This window comes from Rhipicephalus sanguineus, chromosome 1 (genome assembly GCF_013339695.2).
Source record: "Rhipicephalus sanguineus isolate Rsan-2018 chromosome 1, BIME_Rsan_1.4, whole genome shotgun sequence".
NCBI classification, from domain to species: domain Eukaryota; kingdom Metazoa; phylum Arthropoda; class Arachnida; order Ixodida; family Ixodidae; genus Rhipicephalus; species Rhipicephalus sanguineus.
In genome coordinates this window covers 26,777,020-26,792,799 of record NC_051176.1, presented here as the reverse complement: position 1 = coordinate 26,792,799, position 15,780 = coordinate 26,777,020, and the positions used below count along the sequence as shown (strand labels likewise).

Sequence of the window (15,780 nt, the reverse complement as noted above, 5' to 3'; positions counted from 1 at the left end):
CATTAATTTAATAATAATAATAATAATATCTGGGGTTTACCGTCCCAAAAACACCATATGATTTTATTTTGAGAGACGCCGTAGTGGAGGGCTCCGGAAATTTCGACCTCCTGGGGTACTTTAACATGCACCTAAATCTAAGTACACGGGGCTCAAACATTTTCGCCTCCATCGAAAATGCAGCCGCCGCGGCCGAGATTCAACCCCGTGACACTCGGGTCAGCAGTCGAGTGCCATAACAGCTAGACCACCGTGGCGGGGCCCATGTATCTCTCCAATGCGGCGTACTACGGACAAAGAAGACATGCAAAAATGCCGCTGCACTCTTTCGAATTCCCAGACATCAATATTCTATAGTCTCTTTCACAAGCTGCTTGCAGCAGGGTAGAAGCTACGAGGCGTAACAAAACACAAGCATCACATACCTCTGTTTGTCTTTGCAGTATAATTGGAGAAGGTTAATACAACTGCGTTTGTTCGGCACGTGCTGCGTCACAGCAAAACGTGATACGCTATTCCCGATACGCATGTGCGTCATAAGCATTTAAGTACTGTATCGGTAACTACCAATAATTGTGATGACGAACCAAGATGGCAGCGTCCATGCAGACGCGATCGCCCGCTTCGATCCGAACTCGGGCTTGCTACTTGCTCACCGTCCTGATAGACGTCAGACTCTGCCCAGGCGGCGCTGCGAAAAACATGGCCACCAGCACCCTCATCGCAGCCCTGGCGCTAACTGGGTAGTGCAAAGAAAGGCGCCCGTAAACGAATGTCCATAGGCCACGATAGAACCCCCCCCCCCTCTTTCGTTGATATCGAGGCGCGGTTTCCTGAAAATCAAGGACGTGGAAAGCTTCTTCCGCCAAACCACGCTTTAAAAAAGTAGGAAGCTCATCAAAGAGAACTCCGGGCACAATGCAAACGAAGTTTCAGTTATTCTGGCGCATTGCAACTCGCAAGTACAAGCGAGCTTCGCACATCGAAGTCGAGGCAAGATCTCCGACGTCCGTTTTGTAGCGCCTAAATGCGTTAAAATAGGGTATATACGTAACGCCAATGGGATGAAGTACATACACGATCATTTTACTTAGCTATGTATCATATAATCAGCGGTACAAAGCTCGGTTTATCAGGGACGAACGGCCCGGCGATTTTCGCCTTTTCACTTGCATTCTTCCTTCATCACTCGCTTTTTGTGCATTGAACTGTATTATTACGCATCCTCAAATGGTCTCTTGACGGCTGTTTTCCGTTTGCATATACTGCAAATGGGGACACGTGAGTGACCACTTAAGCGGGGTAGAACCAAAGGCAAAATAGTGGCCTCCGAGATAGCTACGGCAATCGCGGGGGCCACGAGCAAAACTAACCCGGAGGTGGTCACGACCAACATTTTGCGATTTACTTGTTTGACGCACGCGTTAGCTAGTTAGAACCGGAACTCTGAGCCATCAAAACGCAAGTGAGCGATGCTCTGTGGTGACGACCAACTCAGATTATAAGATGTGGCGGCGTGCGTATCACGCGTCTTCCGTCTGCGTCTAGCTGCTCACTCCGTGTTAGAGGGCATGCACCGTGGTCAGAGCCTCTGCTGAGCTTCATAGTCAAGTAAAGGCTGCCACGGTTCTCCGTCAGGGCTACGCAAAACAACAGCAGAGCCCCGTTACCACACCTTCTCATGCGACCGGCTGTGGAGAACGCGGGTACTTCGCTTACCCAACACGTTCACAACGGCCCGTATCCCGCGCTCTCGCATTTCCGCTTCATACGACAACTATGGAAATCGGTAAAACTGAGCGTTGCTGTTCAGTCCTTTTAAGTCCATGGCAATTCAAAACGCAACAGTAGCGTCGATTGCGGCGTTTCTGCATAGCGTGCGGAGCGGTCTCGTCTGCTGTTGTTTTCGCCGTCGTTCTGGGGAGTGATCCAGCATGCACTGCATGGCGGTTCGGTGGCGTGTCCGACCAGCGGAGAGACATTTACAGCTCTCTTTCTGAGTGTTAAATGGACAAACACATTCAATATTAAGCTCAATCCTTGTTTCGCACTCGCTAGTTCGACCTGGTCCCACAACAAATGTGCGAGGGAGTCGGTCTTTGTACTACCCAATACTTCTCCGACAGGTGGCGCCACTAGTCTTGAAAACTCCAGAGTTTGACGTCTATTGCCAATGCTACTTGCCGCGCAAGATACCTGACGTACTACATCAAGAATGGATTAGTCCCGCTTGATCAGCAATAAGTATACGGAAGAATTGGCTATCGCTTTGTGCCAACTCACGCCGAGGTCAGGTACGTTTTGTCCTTATTATTGATAATCTGTTTGTTCAGCCACGGTTTCCAAGAATGAATATTGTAAACAGTGCAGAATAGACAATAATACATTGCTGTCCAAGCGTCAGGGCGCAAATATAACGTCGGTGTAGCGTCGGTGTAGAAATTACGGCCACACAAGCGTCGGTGTAGAACTTACGGGCCACACAGTTCACGATGGCGACTTCATAATTTCGAGGCGCAAGGAACCGGCTTCGACGTGTGCCACAATTTTCGTTTTGTTTTTCTCATGCCATACCGTTTCTGCCCACCGCCAAGAGTGTTGTTTGCTACTACATTGAAGTTGTTACCATAGAGTTTCATACTTTATGAAGCTCTATGGTTGCAACAGTCTGCTCGCTTTACTGACCCAACGCCGGTTGTTTTTCTCCGGCGCTCCCGCTGCTGCTCAACGCTAAGAGGGTTGGTTCCTGCGGTGTGCTCTCTCTACCCCCCAGCGCTTGAGCGCAGACGATATAGGGACGCCGAGTAGACGACGTGGCGCGGATGAATACACGGTGAGGGGTGTTCGCTCTTCCAATTGGCCACGGTGTAAGAAAAGTAATGTAGGTGCTGACACTCTGCCCCACGGCGCGCTTACATAGCGTTCGACGCTTTCAGTCCCTCTAGGCCCCCATATCGCAACGCCCCCCACACTACTGCGGCCGGCTCATGTACTACGCACGACGTACTACACACGACGAGCTGCGTAAGTAACCAGCTACAGTCTGCCACATGGCACGGGAGTGCCGGAGCAATACATCCAAACCAGATGTCTTTAATGATTTCAGTAGGGTTGTGTAGGAGGCAGCACTGTCCAGTCCGGACCGGGGGGTCCAAGAGGCCCTGGTGACCCGCTCAAGCACCGGGGTCCATGCCAATGGGGTCCCGGACCAGGGACTCCACCCATTCATTAACAATCAACACATAAAATAAAAACTTTACAACCAACAATGTAGCGTCCGTAACGGCGTCGCGTACGTGACAACGCCGCGTTCGAACCATGGTTTAAGAAAAATAATTTATCATTTTTCTTACACCGTGCCGTGCAGGCAGCGGCGGCATTCGCCGCACGGGGCGTTCTTCGGTTGCGAAAAACGTGGCATGCATTTCTAGCTCTAGTTGCTAAGCGTGCGCGGTGCTTTAAGAAAAATACAAGGAGGAAAAAAAATGAAAAACCTGCGTCCGCCTCGTCGCGCTCGGTCCCTCTAGGACCCTAGCATCACTGGAAAAAACATGGCTGATCCCTCTGTCATCAGAATCGGTATAACACGAATGCGAAACATGTCTTCAGAGACGTTCTTTCACCCCACGCGCGAAGGAATGGATGCTACAGTAACGAATTGTAATGTCACGCGAAGAACGGCAAGCAGCTCGAAACTTTGCAACGCGCTGCTCAAGCAGAAAGGACGCACGGAACGAACATACACAGGATGAGCGCGAACTAACTGTCATAGTTTTAACTTATTTCTGTGTGAGCAGCGTGCTGCTTTCGCAAAAGCGGCCGCTTCAGTTAAAGAGGTGACCTTCGTGCGCTCAACACAAACTTGTGGTGAGAGCGCAAGACATACAAATCACTGCCATCACCAAATAAGCGCGCGTGCGATCAACCACGCCCTGTAGAGGCGCGCGCTCGTCCGCGTGGGTCGAAGACCTTTAAAGCGCGCTCTTCGAACCCTTCGCGCTATCTCACTAGAAATAACGAAAACACGCTGATGTACCACCGATCTCTGTGTACCGCCACCGGCAAACGGTGTATATAAACGGTGTGTATTGCTCGCAGTTAGCATGCCAAACGACGTGCAGTCTGTGGCCGAATCGTTTTGCGCCGCGCGCTGCGGATCGACGGGCTTTAAGTGCGACTCCCGGTGATGAAACTTTTTCTTCTAGTTTTTTTCTTTGCCATCTGTTAGTCTTTATATTTTAGAACGTCATATCCGTGACCGAAATATATCAGTGGAGCTGTGGTGAACCCCGGCATAAAACACTTTCGTGTTAAAATTTCAGAGTACGGCATCTGTTTTCCGCGTGCCGCCGCCGATGCGATTGGTGCACTTGCGTCACGTGACCTCTCGCCGCCCTATCCCTTCCAAGCGCTTTGTGTGCTTGCGCGTTGAAGCATAGCGTGCCGGACATTTAGCAGTACCACGGCACCTAGGAATACTTTATAGCTTTTCTAAACGGGTCAAGCAGACACGAGAAAGTGCCTCAGCGGAAACTAAACATAATGTGGGATTTCTTTTTCTTGCATTATAGGTGCGGAAAAACGTCAAAGAACGACATACTACCTGGGCGCAAAGAATACAACCCTTCACAGAACACTTTATTCTGCAGTAACTTACGCGATGATGGCAAGATAAGCTCTCGTGTGAAAGGATACTTCCGGCAATATTGAAAACGATCGATGCAGTACGTACGTTTCAAATTTACTCGGCTCTCTCTCTGTTGATACCGCCACGGTGGTCTAGTGGCTGTGGTGCTAGACGGCAGACCCGCAGGTCGCCGAATTGAATCCTAGCCTCGGCGGCCGCATTTTCGGTGGCAACGAAAATGCTTGAGGCCCGTGTACTTAGATTTAGGCGCACTTTAATGAACTCCAGGAGGTCGAAATTTCCGGAGCCCTCCACTACGGTGTCCCTCATAATCATATCGTGGTTTTGGGACTTTAAACCCCAACAATTAATTAACCTATCGCTTTAATAGGTCGTGCATGCATTTCGAGTGATTTTCACGCATGAGAGAGAAACTTAAAATTTATTGATTTATTAACTGCTCTCTGATAAACCTGGCTCCAGTCTTTCATCATCAGTTTCCAATGCGCTCAACTGAAGCGGCGCTTACAGATTGCGCATACAACTCTGATGATCAACTTGATATCACGAAATCTTGTTAGGTGAACTCTTACGTTGTATTGCGCCGAGTGTAGAATTATAATACTGTTCAGACGGCGAGAAATGGTCACAGCAAGAAAATATGCACGTTCGTTGTTAGTTACCGTCGTTTTTGGGACAGTTGGCATCGTTACATATATGACATAAAATGAAAACGTAAATTTCAGCCCCCCCAACGCTTTTTATTTCCTTTTCGTACAAATCTTGTTGACGTGTCTCGTCCTCGAAGTGATCAGATAAGTATGTCGAGTCTAAGCATAAGCATAACGTCTTTCAACTGAGAGCGAGAGGTCTACATACATACTGGGCGCGTTAAGTTAAGGGGCTCGAGCGCGCTCTAGCAGGCGGAGTGTGCTCCTGTAAACTTAACGGTTGAAAAGCGACTTCGGGTGTGTGATTACTGAGCGCGCACTGCGCGCTCCAACCCTGAGACGATGCACGAGAGCGTGAACGACACCTCGCGCCTGCTATGGCTTCCGGAAAAGTGACGTGTTCGCGACTCTCTCCTCCGATGAAGTGCGCTCTCCTTCCCCACTCGTGCCTACCGCGGAAGCAGTTGATAATATTCGCCATGTAACGCTATCGTGCGCCCGAAGGCAGTCGGCGGAAATCGCCGTTAAGCTAAGCTCCGAAGGCATCGCACTCCAGCCCATTCGAGCGTGTTCTTTTTGGAGTTTGGAGTGCGCTAACTTAACGCGCCCACTGTGTTGCTTTAACATGTGCTCTAAAAATTACGGGACTATGTTATTTTCGACTAAAAGCACATCAAGCACTGTTCCGAGGAAGCTTTAAAAGAGTGCATGATCGAAAAAGTTGAAAATAAACGCAGTGCAGGGACCGCACCCCCGTTAAGGTGCTCGCAACGTCAGCAATAAAAGTTTCTCTAAAGGCAGTAAAATACCAACAAATACACGTACACTGCAAGGTTGAGGATATTAAGGAAAAAAGAAATAGGAAATAAAACGAAGCCATTATAATGAACACACAATTACTTTCGTGTTTTTTTTTCTCACTAACATACCACATCTAGTGTGAAGTAGGGTCGACAGCCAATCCTTTAATGTGCAACTTTTCTACAAATACCTAGCAAAATGGCGCAGAATTCGCCAATAAATACTCTAGTAGCTACCACGCGCCGATTTGCCCGCACGTCATGCTACTGGCGTTCTATCTCGAGACGTCAATAAATGGCGCGCTACTTAAACTTACCGAGCTACGTCAGTCCGATTACACATGTCAACCAAATGAACAGCAAGTGGGTGCGCAAGCAAGGTATGCTTCAACAACCAGCAAAGGATACAATCGGGCGCTCTGAAGTGAACCTGAACACGGACTGCACTGAATATTCACCGAGTGCCCTAATAAGCGTCGTATTAAACGAAGCCCCTGAGCGCATGCAGCTCTGTTTACAGCTCCGGACCTAGCGAATGCACACGACGTGATGAAGCGATGAAGACAGTTCGCGAGCACGTGGCAACAATCGTCGCACATTTCATTCACAGTCACGCCGCTTACCGCGTAGTCCATTCACAACCATCGATGACTCGAAACCACTTCCAATATCCTCTTGAAGAATCACACGCACAAATTCCAGTTCCACCGAGCGGAACACGATGTCGAAGCGGAGAAGCCGGTCTCTTCTCAGCGCACGCTAGCAATGGGCCGGACGGCCTGGAACGGAAATGGCCGCCGCCGTTCAATGTTGCCCGCATGCAGCCTACCTTTGTGTCACTATGAAAATTTTCCAGTGAATCTATTGGGACCCTAGGGTGCCTCGATGTGCGCCATGGAGGAAGGAATACTAAGGAGAGGCCCTATCCTATTTCAATGCATTGCGAAAAGTGTGGCGGAAGTGACGTCAGATTTATGGGGCAAACAAACCGGTATGGGGCAAACAAAACAGCAGACGCCCCGCGGCGTGCTCTCCGCGGTGGTTAGCTTCTGCGCAGATTTGTAGTCCCGGCGTAAACTTAGCGCTTATTGTGCGGTTCGCACGCAGTAAAATGTTGTAAGCAGACGTTTACAAGGCTGTTCGTGCGTGGCAGGCCCGAGCGCGGCGTGCTGAAATTCTTCGTGGAGCGTTTTTGCGCAACAGTACAGAATACCGGTACGTGCCGTGATCAAAAACGTTCAGCCCCTGCATCATCGTATTCGAACTCACCTAGCAGTGACTTACGCGTTCTGCTGGGCGTTAGGCCTTCCCTTTCTCGTAGCCCGATTTCCCGATCTGTTGCCGGATTAGCGGTTCTTTGTTCGTGTATATGCAGTGAACGTAGTAGCTATTCGGCGCAACGCCAACCTATAGTTGACGTAACTTCACTTCGAAAAGAGGACACCGCTGTATTGTATACGCGATCGTGCACGTAAAGTTTGTAATTCCAGTACGCACACAACAAGCACGCAGCGAGCGCACACCGCACAATACATACATCACGTAGTCCGATAACAACATAAGTTTATTGCCCTTTCGTTGAACGACACAGCCTCTATAAACGTACGATGCCTTCGGCGCATGTTATGTACGGCGCGTCAGACGCCAAAAACAAAAGTGCACGTGTGTTCTGAGTTGACACAATGAGTAAGAAGCAACAGAGCGCACATCCGAGAGCTTCGCATGCAAATACCATGCATTAGTGATCAGCAATGAAGCGAACGTGTACGTACACATGAAAAGTGACACCCGGTACTTTCCGCAGCGCACGCGATTTGCACCGGGTATACGCAACCATACGCAACAGCTGGGCATTGCGTAGCTTTCCTAAAGAACGCACACAAGGAGCAGCATGCGTGAATCGACTGCGCCGCGGCGCCGCTTGCACGGCAAAAAAAAAAAAAAAAAAGCTCAAATCTCGCATGCGCTTGCAAACGACACGGCGGAAATTGCGAAATGTTTCGAGGCTCCTTCGCTAGGAGGCGATGCGGGTGTTTGCGATGTGGAGGCTTCAAGAATGTGACGTCAGGGCCTCTCCTTATTTTTCCTTCCTCCATGATGTGCGCGTGCCTCTGCTTCCAGGGTGGAGACACCTTTTGAAAGACTCCGCGCCGCCTGGCGGCCATATTGGTTCAAAAGTGTCGGGTGGCGCGCAGACGCTAGCGCGGGAACGGTGCTGTAAACACGTTGTTCTTGACGTATTGAGATCCGTTCTTTGACCGCTATGACAGGCTGCTGTATGCCACTGTGTACTAACTCACACGCAAAGGCCAGCGGATGTTTTAACGCGATAGCGTTAAAGAGCTCGTATCGCAGAAATTCCGCCGTCGGCGTCGGTATCGGCGCCGTTGGTTGTGAGCGAAAAATCATCATCTTGTCCGTGACCCAAAAATCGAAAAAGCTGCAAATAAAATAAATAATGAAAACGTTGGGTCCGAGTGAGAATCGAACCCAGGCCGTCTGCGTGGCAAGCAGGTGTTCTACTACACAGCCACGCCTCTGCTTGGAGCTGCACTGAAAGTAACTTTCAGGCTTCCCAAAAATACGCGTCCTGTATACAGGTGACACAGTACGAGATGTAATATCGCAGTAGTATTGCGTGGTACAAGCGTACATTGCCATCGGGCGTCGCACCATGTCAATATCATAACGACTTGGTGGTTTAAAGACAGCCACCCATTACAAAAGGCACACACATTACTGCGCGTATTCTCTTAAGACCACGTAGTAGGTGCATCGCAACTTCGAAAAAGTTTCTCGCGAATAATTGCTCCTGGTTTAAAGCATGCTACCCATTACATAAGGCACACACCTTAGTGCGCGCATTCTCTTAAACACTCGTAGTGTTCGAAGTGCGCACTAGGGGCAGGATATCGCTATCGCGTTCAACTCTTAAAGGCGAAGCTTAAGTGTCCCTCAATTTTGCTTCCCTCGTGACAGCGAGTGAACAAGAAAATGGGAAGCACAAGTGAAACGCGACCGCTGGCACCCGACTGACAGCACCAAGATATGCGAGGTTAGTTGTTGACTTGTCCAGCATGTGGCCGTGAATTCTCTATCGCAGGCAGTGAGCATGCTGTTAAAGAAATCCTTGCTTGTCTCGCTATAGCTGCGTCGCATAATCATCGCGTGAAGCTGCTTTTACAAAGAGGATGTTAAGCATTGCGTTAAGCCGTGCGAAGTGAATAGATGCTTCGGCTACCTTGCCGATAAGCTTAGATAAGCTTGGTCAAGACAAGTTAATCATAGCCCATGCTAAATAAGCATAGTCAAAACAATCAATATTAAATGATACAAATCAATACTGACTGATACTCATTGATACCAATTGCGCCGCCGGATTAAACTAGGGTAAGCTTGGAAAAGCCTCGTTAAGCCAGTATATCGCAGCCTAATTGAGTTTGGACAAGCCAATTTAACGCTAGTCGATACCAATCTATACTGATAGATACCTGTCAAGTGTGATTAGGCAAGATTAGTGGAGATTATTTCGAATCCCGCTAATCCGGTCCAAGATGAGATGGCATAGCCATGAGGTAGATTAGACCCGACTAGGCTATGTTCTTTCGGATTAAGCTTGAATAAATAAATCCGGGTTAAGCTAATCCTGAACAAGTCAATGTTGAGTGAACTGAGAATGACTAGCCGTTTGGGTGACTACGTATGGTCACATTAAGCCTATCCGAATAAATTCGATTAAGCTGGATTAAGATAGTCCGAATCTTGAACCATCCAATTTTCAATAAGTTGAGATTGCCTAGCCAGTTGGATGACACAGTATAGCCACAATAAGGCAATGTGGATTAAGCTAATCCACACTAAGCTAATCACGAGCAAGTGAATTTGGAGTGAGTTGAGATTGTCTAGCCTGTTGGATGCCGGGGCATGGCCACGTTAAGCTCATCCGGATTAAGCCAGATTAAGCTAATCGGAATTAAGCTATTCTTGAGAAAAGTCTCTTATTAGTAAGTCAGAATTGCCGAGCCGTTTGGGCGACTGAGTATGGCCACAATAAGACAATAGAGATTAAGCCGGATTAATCTAGCCCGGATTAAGCCGGATCAAGGTAAGCCGGACTAATGTAATCCCGAACCAGCCATTTTGAGTAAATTCCGTTTGTCTAGTCAGTTGGATGATAGAGTATGGCCACAAAACAGCGTGGATTAAGCCGGATTAAGCTAATCCGCATTAAGCTAATCACAAACAAGTGAATTTGGAGTGAGAGTGTCTTGCCTGTTGGATGCGTGAGCATGGCGACGTTAAGCCCGCCCGGATTAAGCCGAATTAAGCTAATCCGAATGAAGCTAATCATAAAAAATCTATTGCGGGTAAGTTGAGATTGCATAGCCATTTGGATGACAGAGTATGGCCACAAAAAGGCTATGTGGATTAAGCCGGATTAAGCTAATCCACAATAAGCTAATCACGTGCAAGTGAATTTGGAGCGAGTTGAGATTGTCTAACCTGTTGGATGCTGGAGCATAGCCGCGTTAAGCCCATTGGGAATAAGCCAGATTAAGCTAATCCGAATTAAGCTAATACGAATAAGCTAAATTAATAAAGTGGCTTTTAGAGCTCCATGACCGGGTAATGTATGTCATGGCCTACATGACATGCATTACAAAGTTCTCGTGTTATGATCAGCTATTTGTGTTATTCATATCTTACATGCCATGTAAATTTTGGTACTCAACAAGTTAATAAAAGCGCCATTAGAAGCTCCATGACTGGGTCATATATGTCATGGCGTACATGACATGCATGACATCTTTTTGGTGTTATGAACAGCTTTTTTTTATCTTACCCTCTTATCATGCCCTGTCAATTTTCGTATACATAAAGTTAATAAAACGGCAGTTAGAACATTATGACTGTGTCATGTGTGTCATGACGCACATGACATGATTTTCGTGTTATGACCAGTCATTCATGTTAGACATACGCTCCTATCATGCCGTGTCAGTTTTGGTACACATCAAGCTAATAAAGCGGCCATAAGAGATCCATGACCGGGTCATGTATGTCATGGCCTACTGACATACATGACAAGGCTTTCGTGTTATGACCAGTCATATATATTTTCCTCGTGCTCTTATCATACCATGTCAATTTTGGTATAAATGAAGGTGACCAAACATCCGTTGTAGCTCCTTTACGATGTCACGTATGTCATGGCGTACATTAAAGGCAGTCATGATTTGCGTGTAATGAGCAGTCATTTATGTTTTTCACATGCTCTTGTCATGCTATATCAATTTTGGTTCTCGTCAACCTAATGAATCGGCCGCGTGAGCACGAGGGCCTACGAAGCCAGTGAGATAGCTACACCCATAGATACGCTCTACTAAACGCCTTTATTTCGCCGTCAAATGCTTCGTGCGTAATAATTAGTGCCTAATCTATTTTTTACCAACATTATATGTGCAAGCCCTACTGCCAGAAAGATTCCAAATTACCGCGCATTTCGCTGAAAGCGTTCTATCTTTGCATGCCAGGCATTGCCACCGGACGTGAACGTTTGAATCAGTATGGCGTACACAAAAGCAGTGTCTCCACCCTGTTCCGGAGGAGCACAACGAGTCACCCTAGGATGGATGGATGGATGCCATGAGCGTTCCCTTTATAACGGGGCGGTGACAAGTGTGCCACCAGGCTCGACAAGAAAAAAACCCTTTACTCTTCTTTTTCTTAGTGTTGGCCTAGTGTCTTTACTTCAATTAAAACTATCTTACTCCATAAAAAAAAAACTCAAGTTTTCAGCTCCGTTCTCTGCCTTTACGGCAGAATGTCCTTATTTTTTTCCAATATTTATTTTTGTCCTTTCTGTCTAATTTTCTGCCACCAATACTCTAACAGTCTCTTACTTATTTCAATCGCAGGTGTGTTCAGCTTTCCATTGTCTCTAAAACCCAAGGCGTCATGTAGGCTCGTGCCCAAACATACACCTGGGTGGATGTCTCCACATTCATTCAGAACATGCTCTGCCGCTTCCTTATCTTCCCCTCAGCACGTGCATTGTTCTTCTTCTTTATTGAATCTCGCTTTATAACTACCCGTTCTAAGGCAACCCGATCTCGCTTCAAACAGTAAAGTGCTTCCCCTTGAATTATCGTGAAATGCCTCGCTCCTTATTTCATTTTTGCCCTTTCCGTAGTTACTCAAAGCCGGTTTTTTCTCCATAGCTGCCGTCCAGTAAATCCTCTCCGCCTCTCTGACTTTTCGCTTAACGCTCTTGTTGGCATACTGCTTACACTACCAGCCGTATATTTACTAGTGAGCCTCCTAGTTCTTTTTCTCCACTGTGTGTCCACGGTCTTCTTATACAAATAACGGAATACCTTCTCGGCCCATCTACTCTCCTTCATATTCCTTAGCCTTTCTTCGAACCTTATTTTGCTCTGAGCCTCCCTCGCCTCAAAACCTGCCCATCCCATATCGCCCTTTACAGCCTCATTTGTCGTCTTCCCATGAGCACCCAACACGTGGCGTCGCACAGTCCTTTGATTTATATCCATTCCCGATTGCACCTCTGCCCTCATGCACACCACTGAGTTCCCAAAAGTAAGCCCCGGAACCATTACACCTTTCCACAGACCTCGAAGCACCTCGTACCTACTGTATCAACACAACGCTCTGTGCTTCATTATTGCAGCATTCCTCATCCCTTTTGCTGCTGAGGCTTTTTCCTTTACCTCCATGTACCTGTCACCCTCATTTATCCATACTCCGAGGTACTTGTATTCGCTCCCCCTCGGTATTTCTTGGCCCTGTATTGACACCGCCTGATCACAAGGATCATTGAATACCATCAATCCACATTTTGTTACAGTAAATCCTAGTCCTAGAGCTTCCCCTTCCCTTCTGCATACCCTAGAGTTACTGTATATGCTACCTTTAGGTAGCAGAGTTGCGCATAGGTCCGCCATCTTGCCCGCCGTGGCATCCACGCTAAGCAGGAAAGCCACCCCTCTGGAATGTAGGAGCCGACGCGGCTGCTGCTGTTGCTGCTGTACTCTCGGCCCAGCGGCTCCGTGTACTTTCTCGTTCGTTCATAACGCGTCGCTGGCGCAATGACTTTCGATTCGAAAAAAAAAAGAATTGAAACCTCGGAGAAACAATAATTTGAGATGGAACAGGTGGAGATGGAACACTATCGCAAGTAATATGTTTCTTTTAAATGGCAAATAGGAAAAGTGCGACGGTCACGATTCTGGACCAATTAAATTCAGCCTAATTATTCGTTTCACGTAGTTTTTGGTGCAGCGCTTCAAAAGATTGAGTAGCTCGAGAAAACAAGTGCTAAAATTATCACTGTGTTTTACAGATAGCGCAAGCTAACGAGAGTTTCGCGTACATCTAGGTAGATATGGCATATAATAAACACTCAGTCATGCTTCAAACTTTTATGCCGCACAGTGTGAATCATGCTGTTTTGATAAACCTGTAAGGTTCATATTCACACACATCGCCTCCTTCACACAGTCACTCGCGCATATTTTTACCGTTTTGTCCCGTTCGATTTTTAGCCAACCTTTGACCAGTGAGAGAGAAGCGATATATATCCTGTTCGTTACCGCATACTTTAGTCGCAAAAAATATTGCCATGAGATTAATCATTACGTTCTATAGTCAGATTTTGTGCGTGACGTGTATGGGGATGTGCATACTGCATACTGGAACGTAGTGTTATGCTAATGAGTCGCATAGAACTGCCGACGCATTCGACCTGCAGTGACGATTTTTACAGCTGACGAATGTACTGTCGTGAGCAATTGATGAGCTGGAGCGCCGCATTCAGGTATCTTCGGTTACTTACAATGTGCTGTTGAATTTGTCGCACATAATTGCCAGAAATAACTATTCAATTATCTGCTTGATCATTTAGTGTCATGGTCAATTTAGCATTTGCCAACTACGTGTAGTCGCTATGTCCCTTGAAAGACAATTTCAGTGTTCCACTTCGCTCTGCTCACGACTATATACATACTGACCACGATTGTTCAACAATGTAGCTTCTCGAGTATCGCTTTTTTCTATTTCTAGCACGTTTGAAAAGGCAGTTTATTTTGTACTTTGGAAATACAAGCTGGTAAGAGCAGAAGAGAGCAGAACATGGACGTTGACAACTCTGCCCAATATATAGCTCAGCAAGTCACAGATGTGGCACTGGCTTCTTTGTCACGGTCACTATGAAATGGGATACGCAACGAGACGAGAAACCCGATCACGAAATATTGCTGCTTCAAGCCTCCTTGCTATAAAACAATTGTGGTGTGTTGAAGGACTGCTTTCTGCATGCAGAAATGTTCACTTTGTGTTTACTGTGACACAATAAACACAGTCATGTTTTGAAGTGACCCTTTATACCAACAGTTACTGCATTACATAATTGCTCTGTACTCAGTCCTCCACAACTCACGTGAAAGGTTTTACATCTGTGAACTGAACTGACAATACAATTTCAAGCATTCACTGAATAAAAGTGTAATGTCTTAACCAAACATAACAAAAACTATTATATGGACTGTGTGCCGAAATGAGGTATGTTGTCCAACAAGTCACTGCTGTCAGTGCCATGAAGCAGTACTCTGATTTCATCAGAAGAACCACAGCTCAATGCTGGGAATATCAATGGACAACAAATATCTTAGTTCTTGTTACACTTTAACGCAGTAATCATAAACGGCCAATTGCAGCAGCTAAAAATTCTTGAACTTACAGAAGCTAGCCTGAAATCGCCTAAACATTGATGGTGTCGGTCAAGTATGCAATCTGCTCCTGCTTGGGTGCATTCGGAGCTATTTTTCGAGACTTGCTGGCTATAAACTCTAAAGTCGCACAACCCAAGAGGTTTTAGTGCAGAAGCTGTTATGACCTCAACGCACCCAGAAGAAGCAAGCAAACTCTTTCTAGAATTTTTTTACATGCAGTCATCCACCCTCCGAATAAAAATGTCAAAGTTTTGCATAAAAGCTTTTATTATTTCATAGCTGCAAGCAAAGCAGAAGCAACGGCTTCACCTTCCATACCTCTACAACAACGAAATAAATCAGCAGATCAACAGTAACATGAAAATATTATTTACACTACAACAAATAGACAGAACAGGACTAGATAGGCTCTTCAAACTTCCAGATAATACAGTGGTAGATAACAGTACATTATATACAAAAGCTAGTACGAAGGAAAAAAAAAAGACTAGTATGCTGGTCTGCATTTGACAGAGTGATGCATCATTGTAATGAACAGGCAATGTGATCAGTAGACATCACCCTGATTTAAAAAAGCAATTAAAATGGTCATTAACAAAATGAAATCTTACAACTTATGAAAAAGTGCTGGGCTGCCAAACCAAAGTTCACAGTCTTTCGAAATTTATTTATTTATTTATTTATTTACTTATTTATTTATACATACTGCAGCCCTATTCAGGGCTATAGCAGGAATGGGACGTTATATAATACTAAGCAACGGAGAAAACAAATACAAAGAAATAATACAAACAAATAATACAAATTGTAAAGCAAGTACACGTAACAAAGCAAAAATGAAAATGAAGTTGATTACACGTTAGTAAGATGTTCATCGACTGCAACTATGAGGTCTTTTAGTGGTAAGGAGCGAATGTTATCAGGCAGGGAAT

General features: G+C 46.3%; 1 protein-coding gene across 2 annotated transcripts in view; it reads left to right on the top strand.

Moving 5' to 3' along the window:
• Positions 1 to 15,780, top strand: part of LOC119405544 (putative phospholipase B-like 2) — a 105,450-nt gene that overhangs the window by 43,229 nt on the left and 46,441 nt on the right. The window lies entirely within an intron of this gene.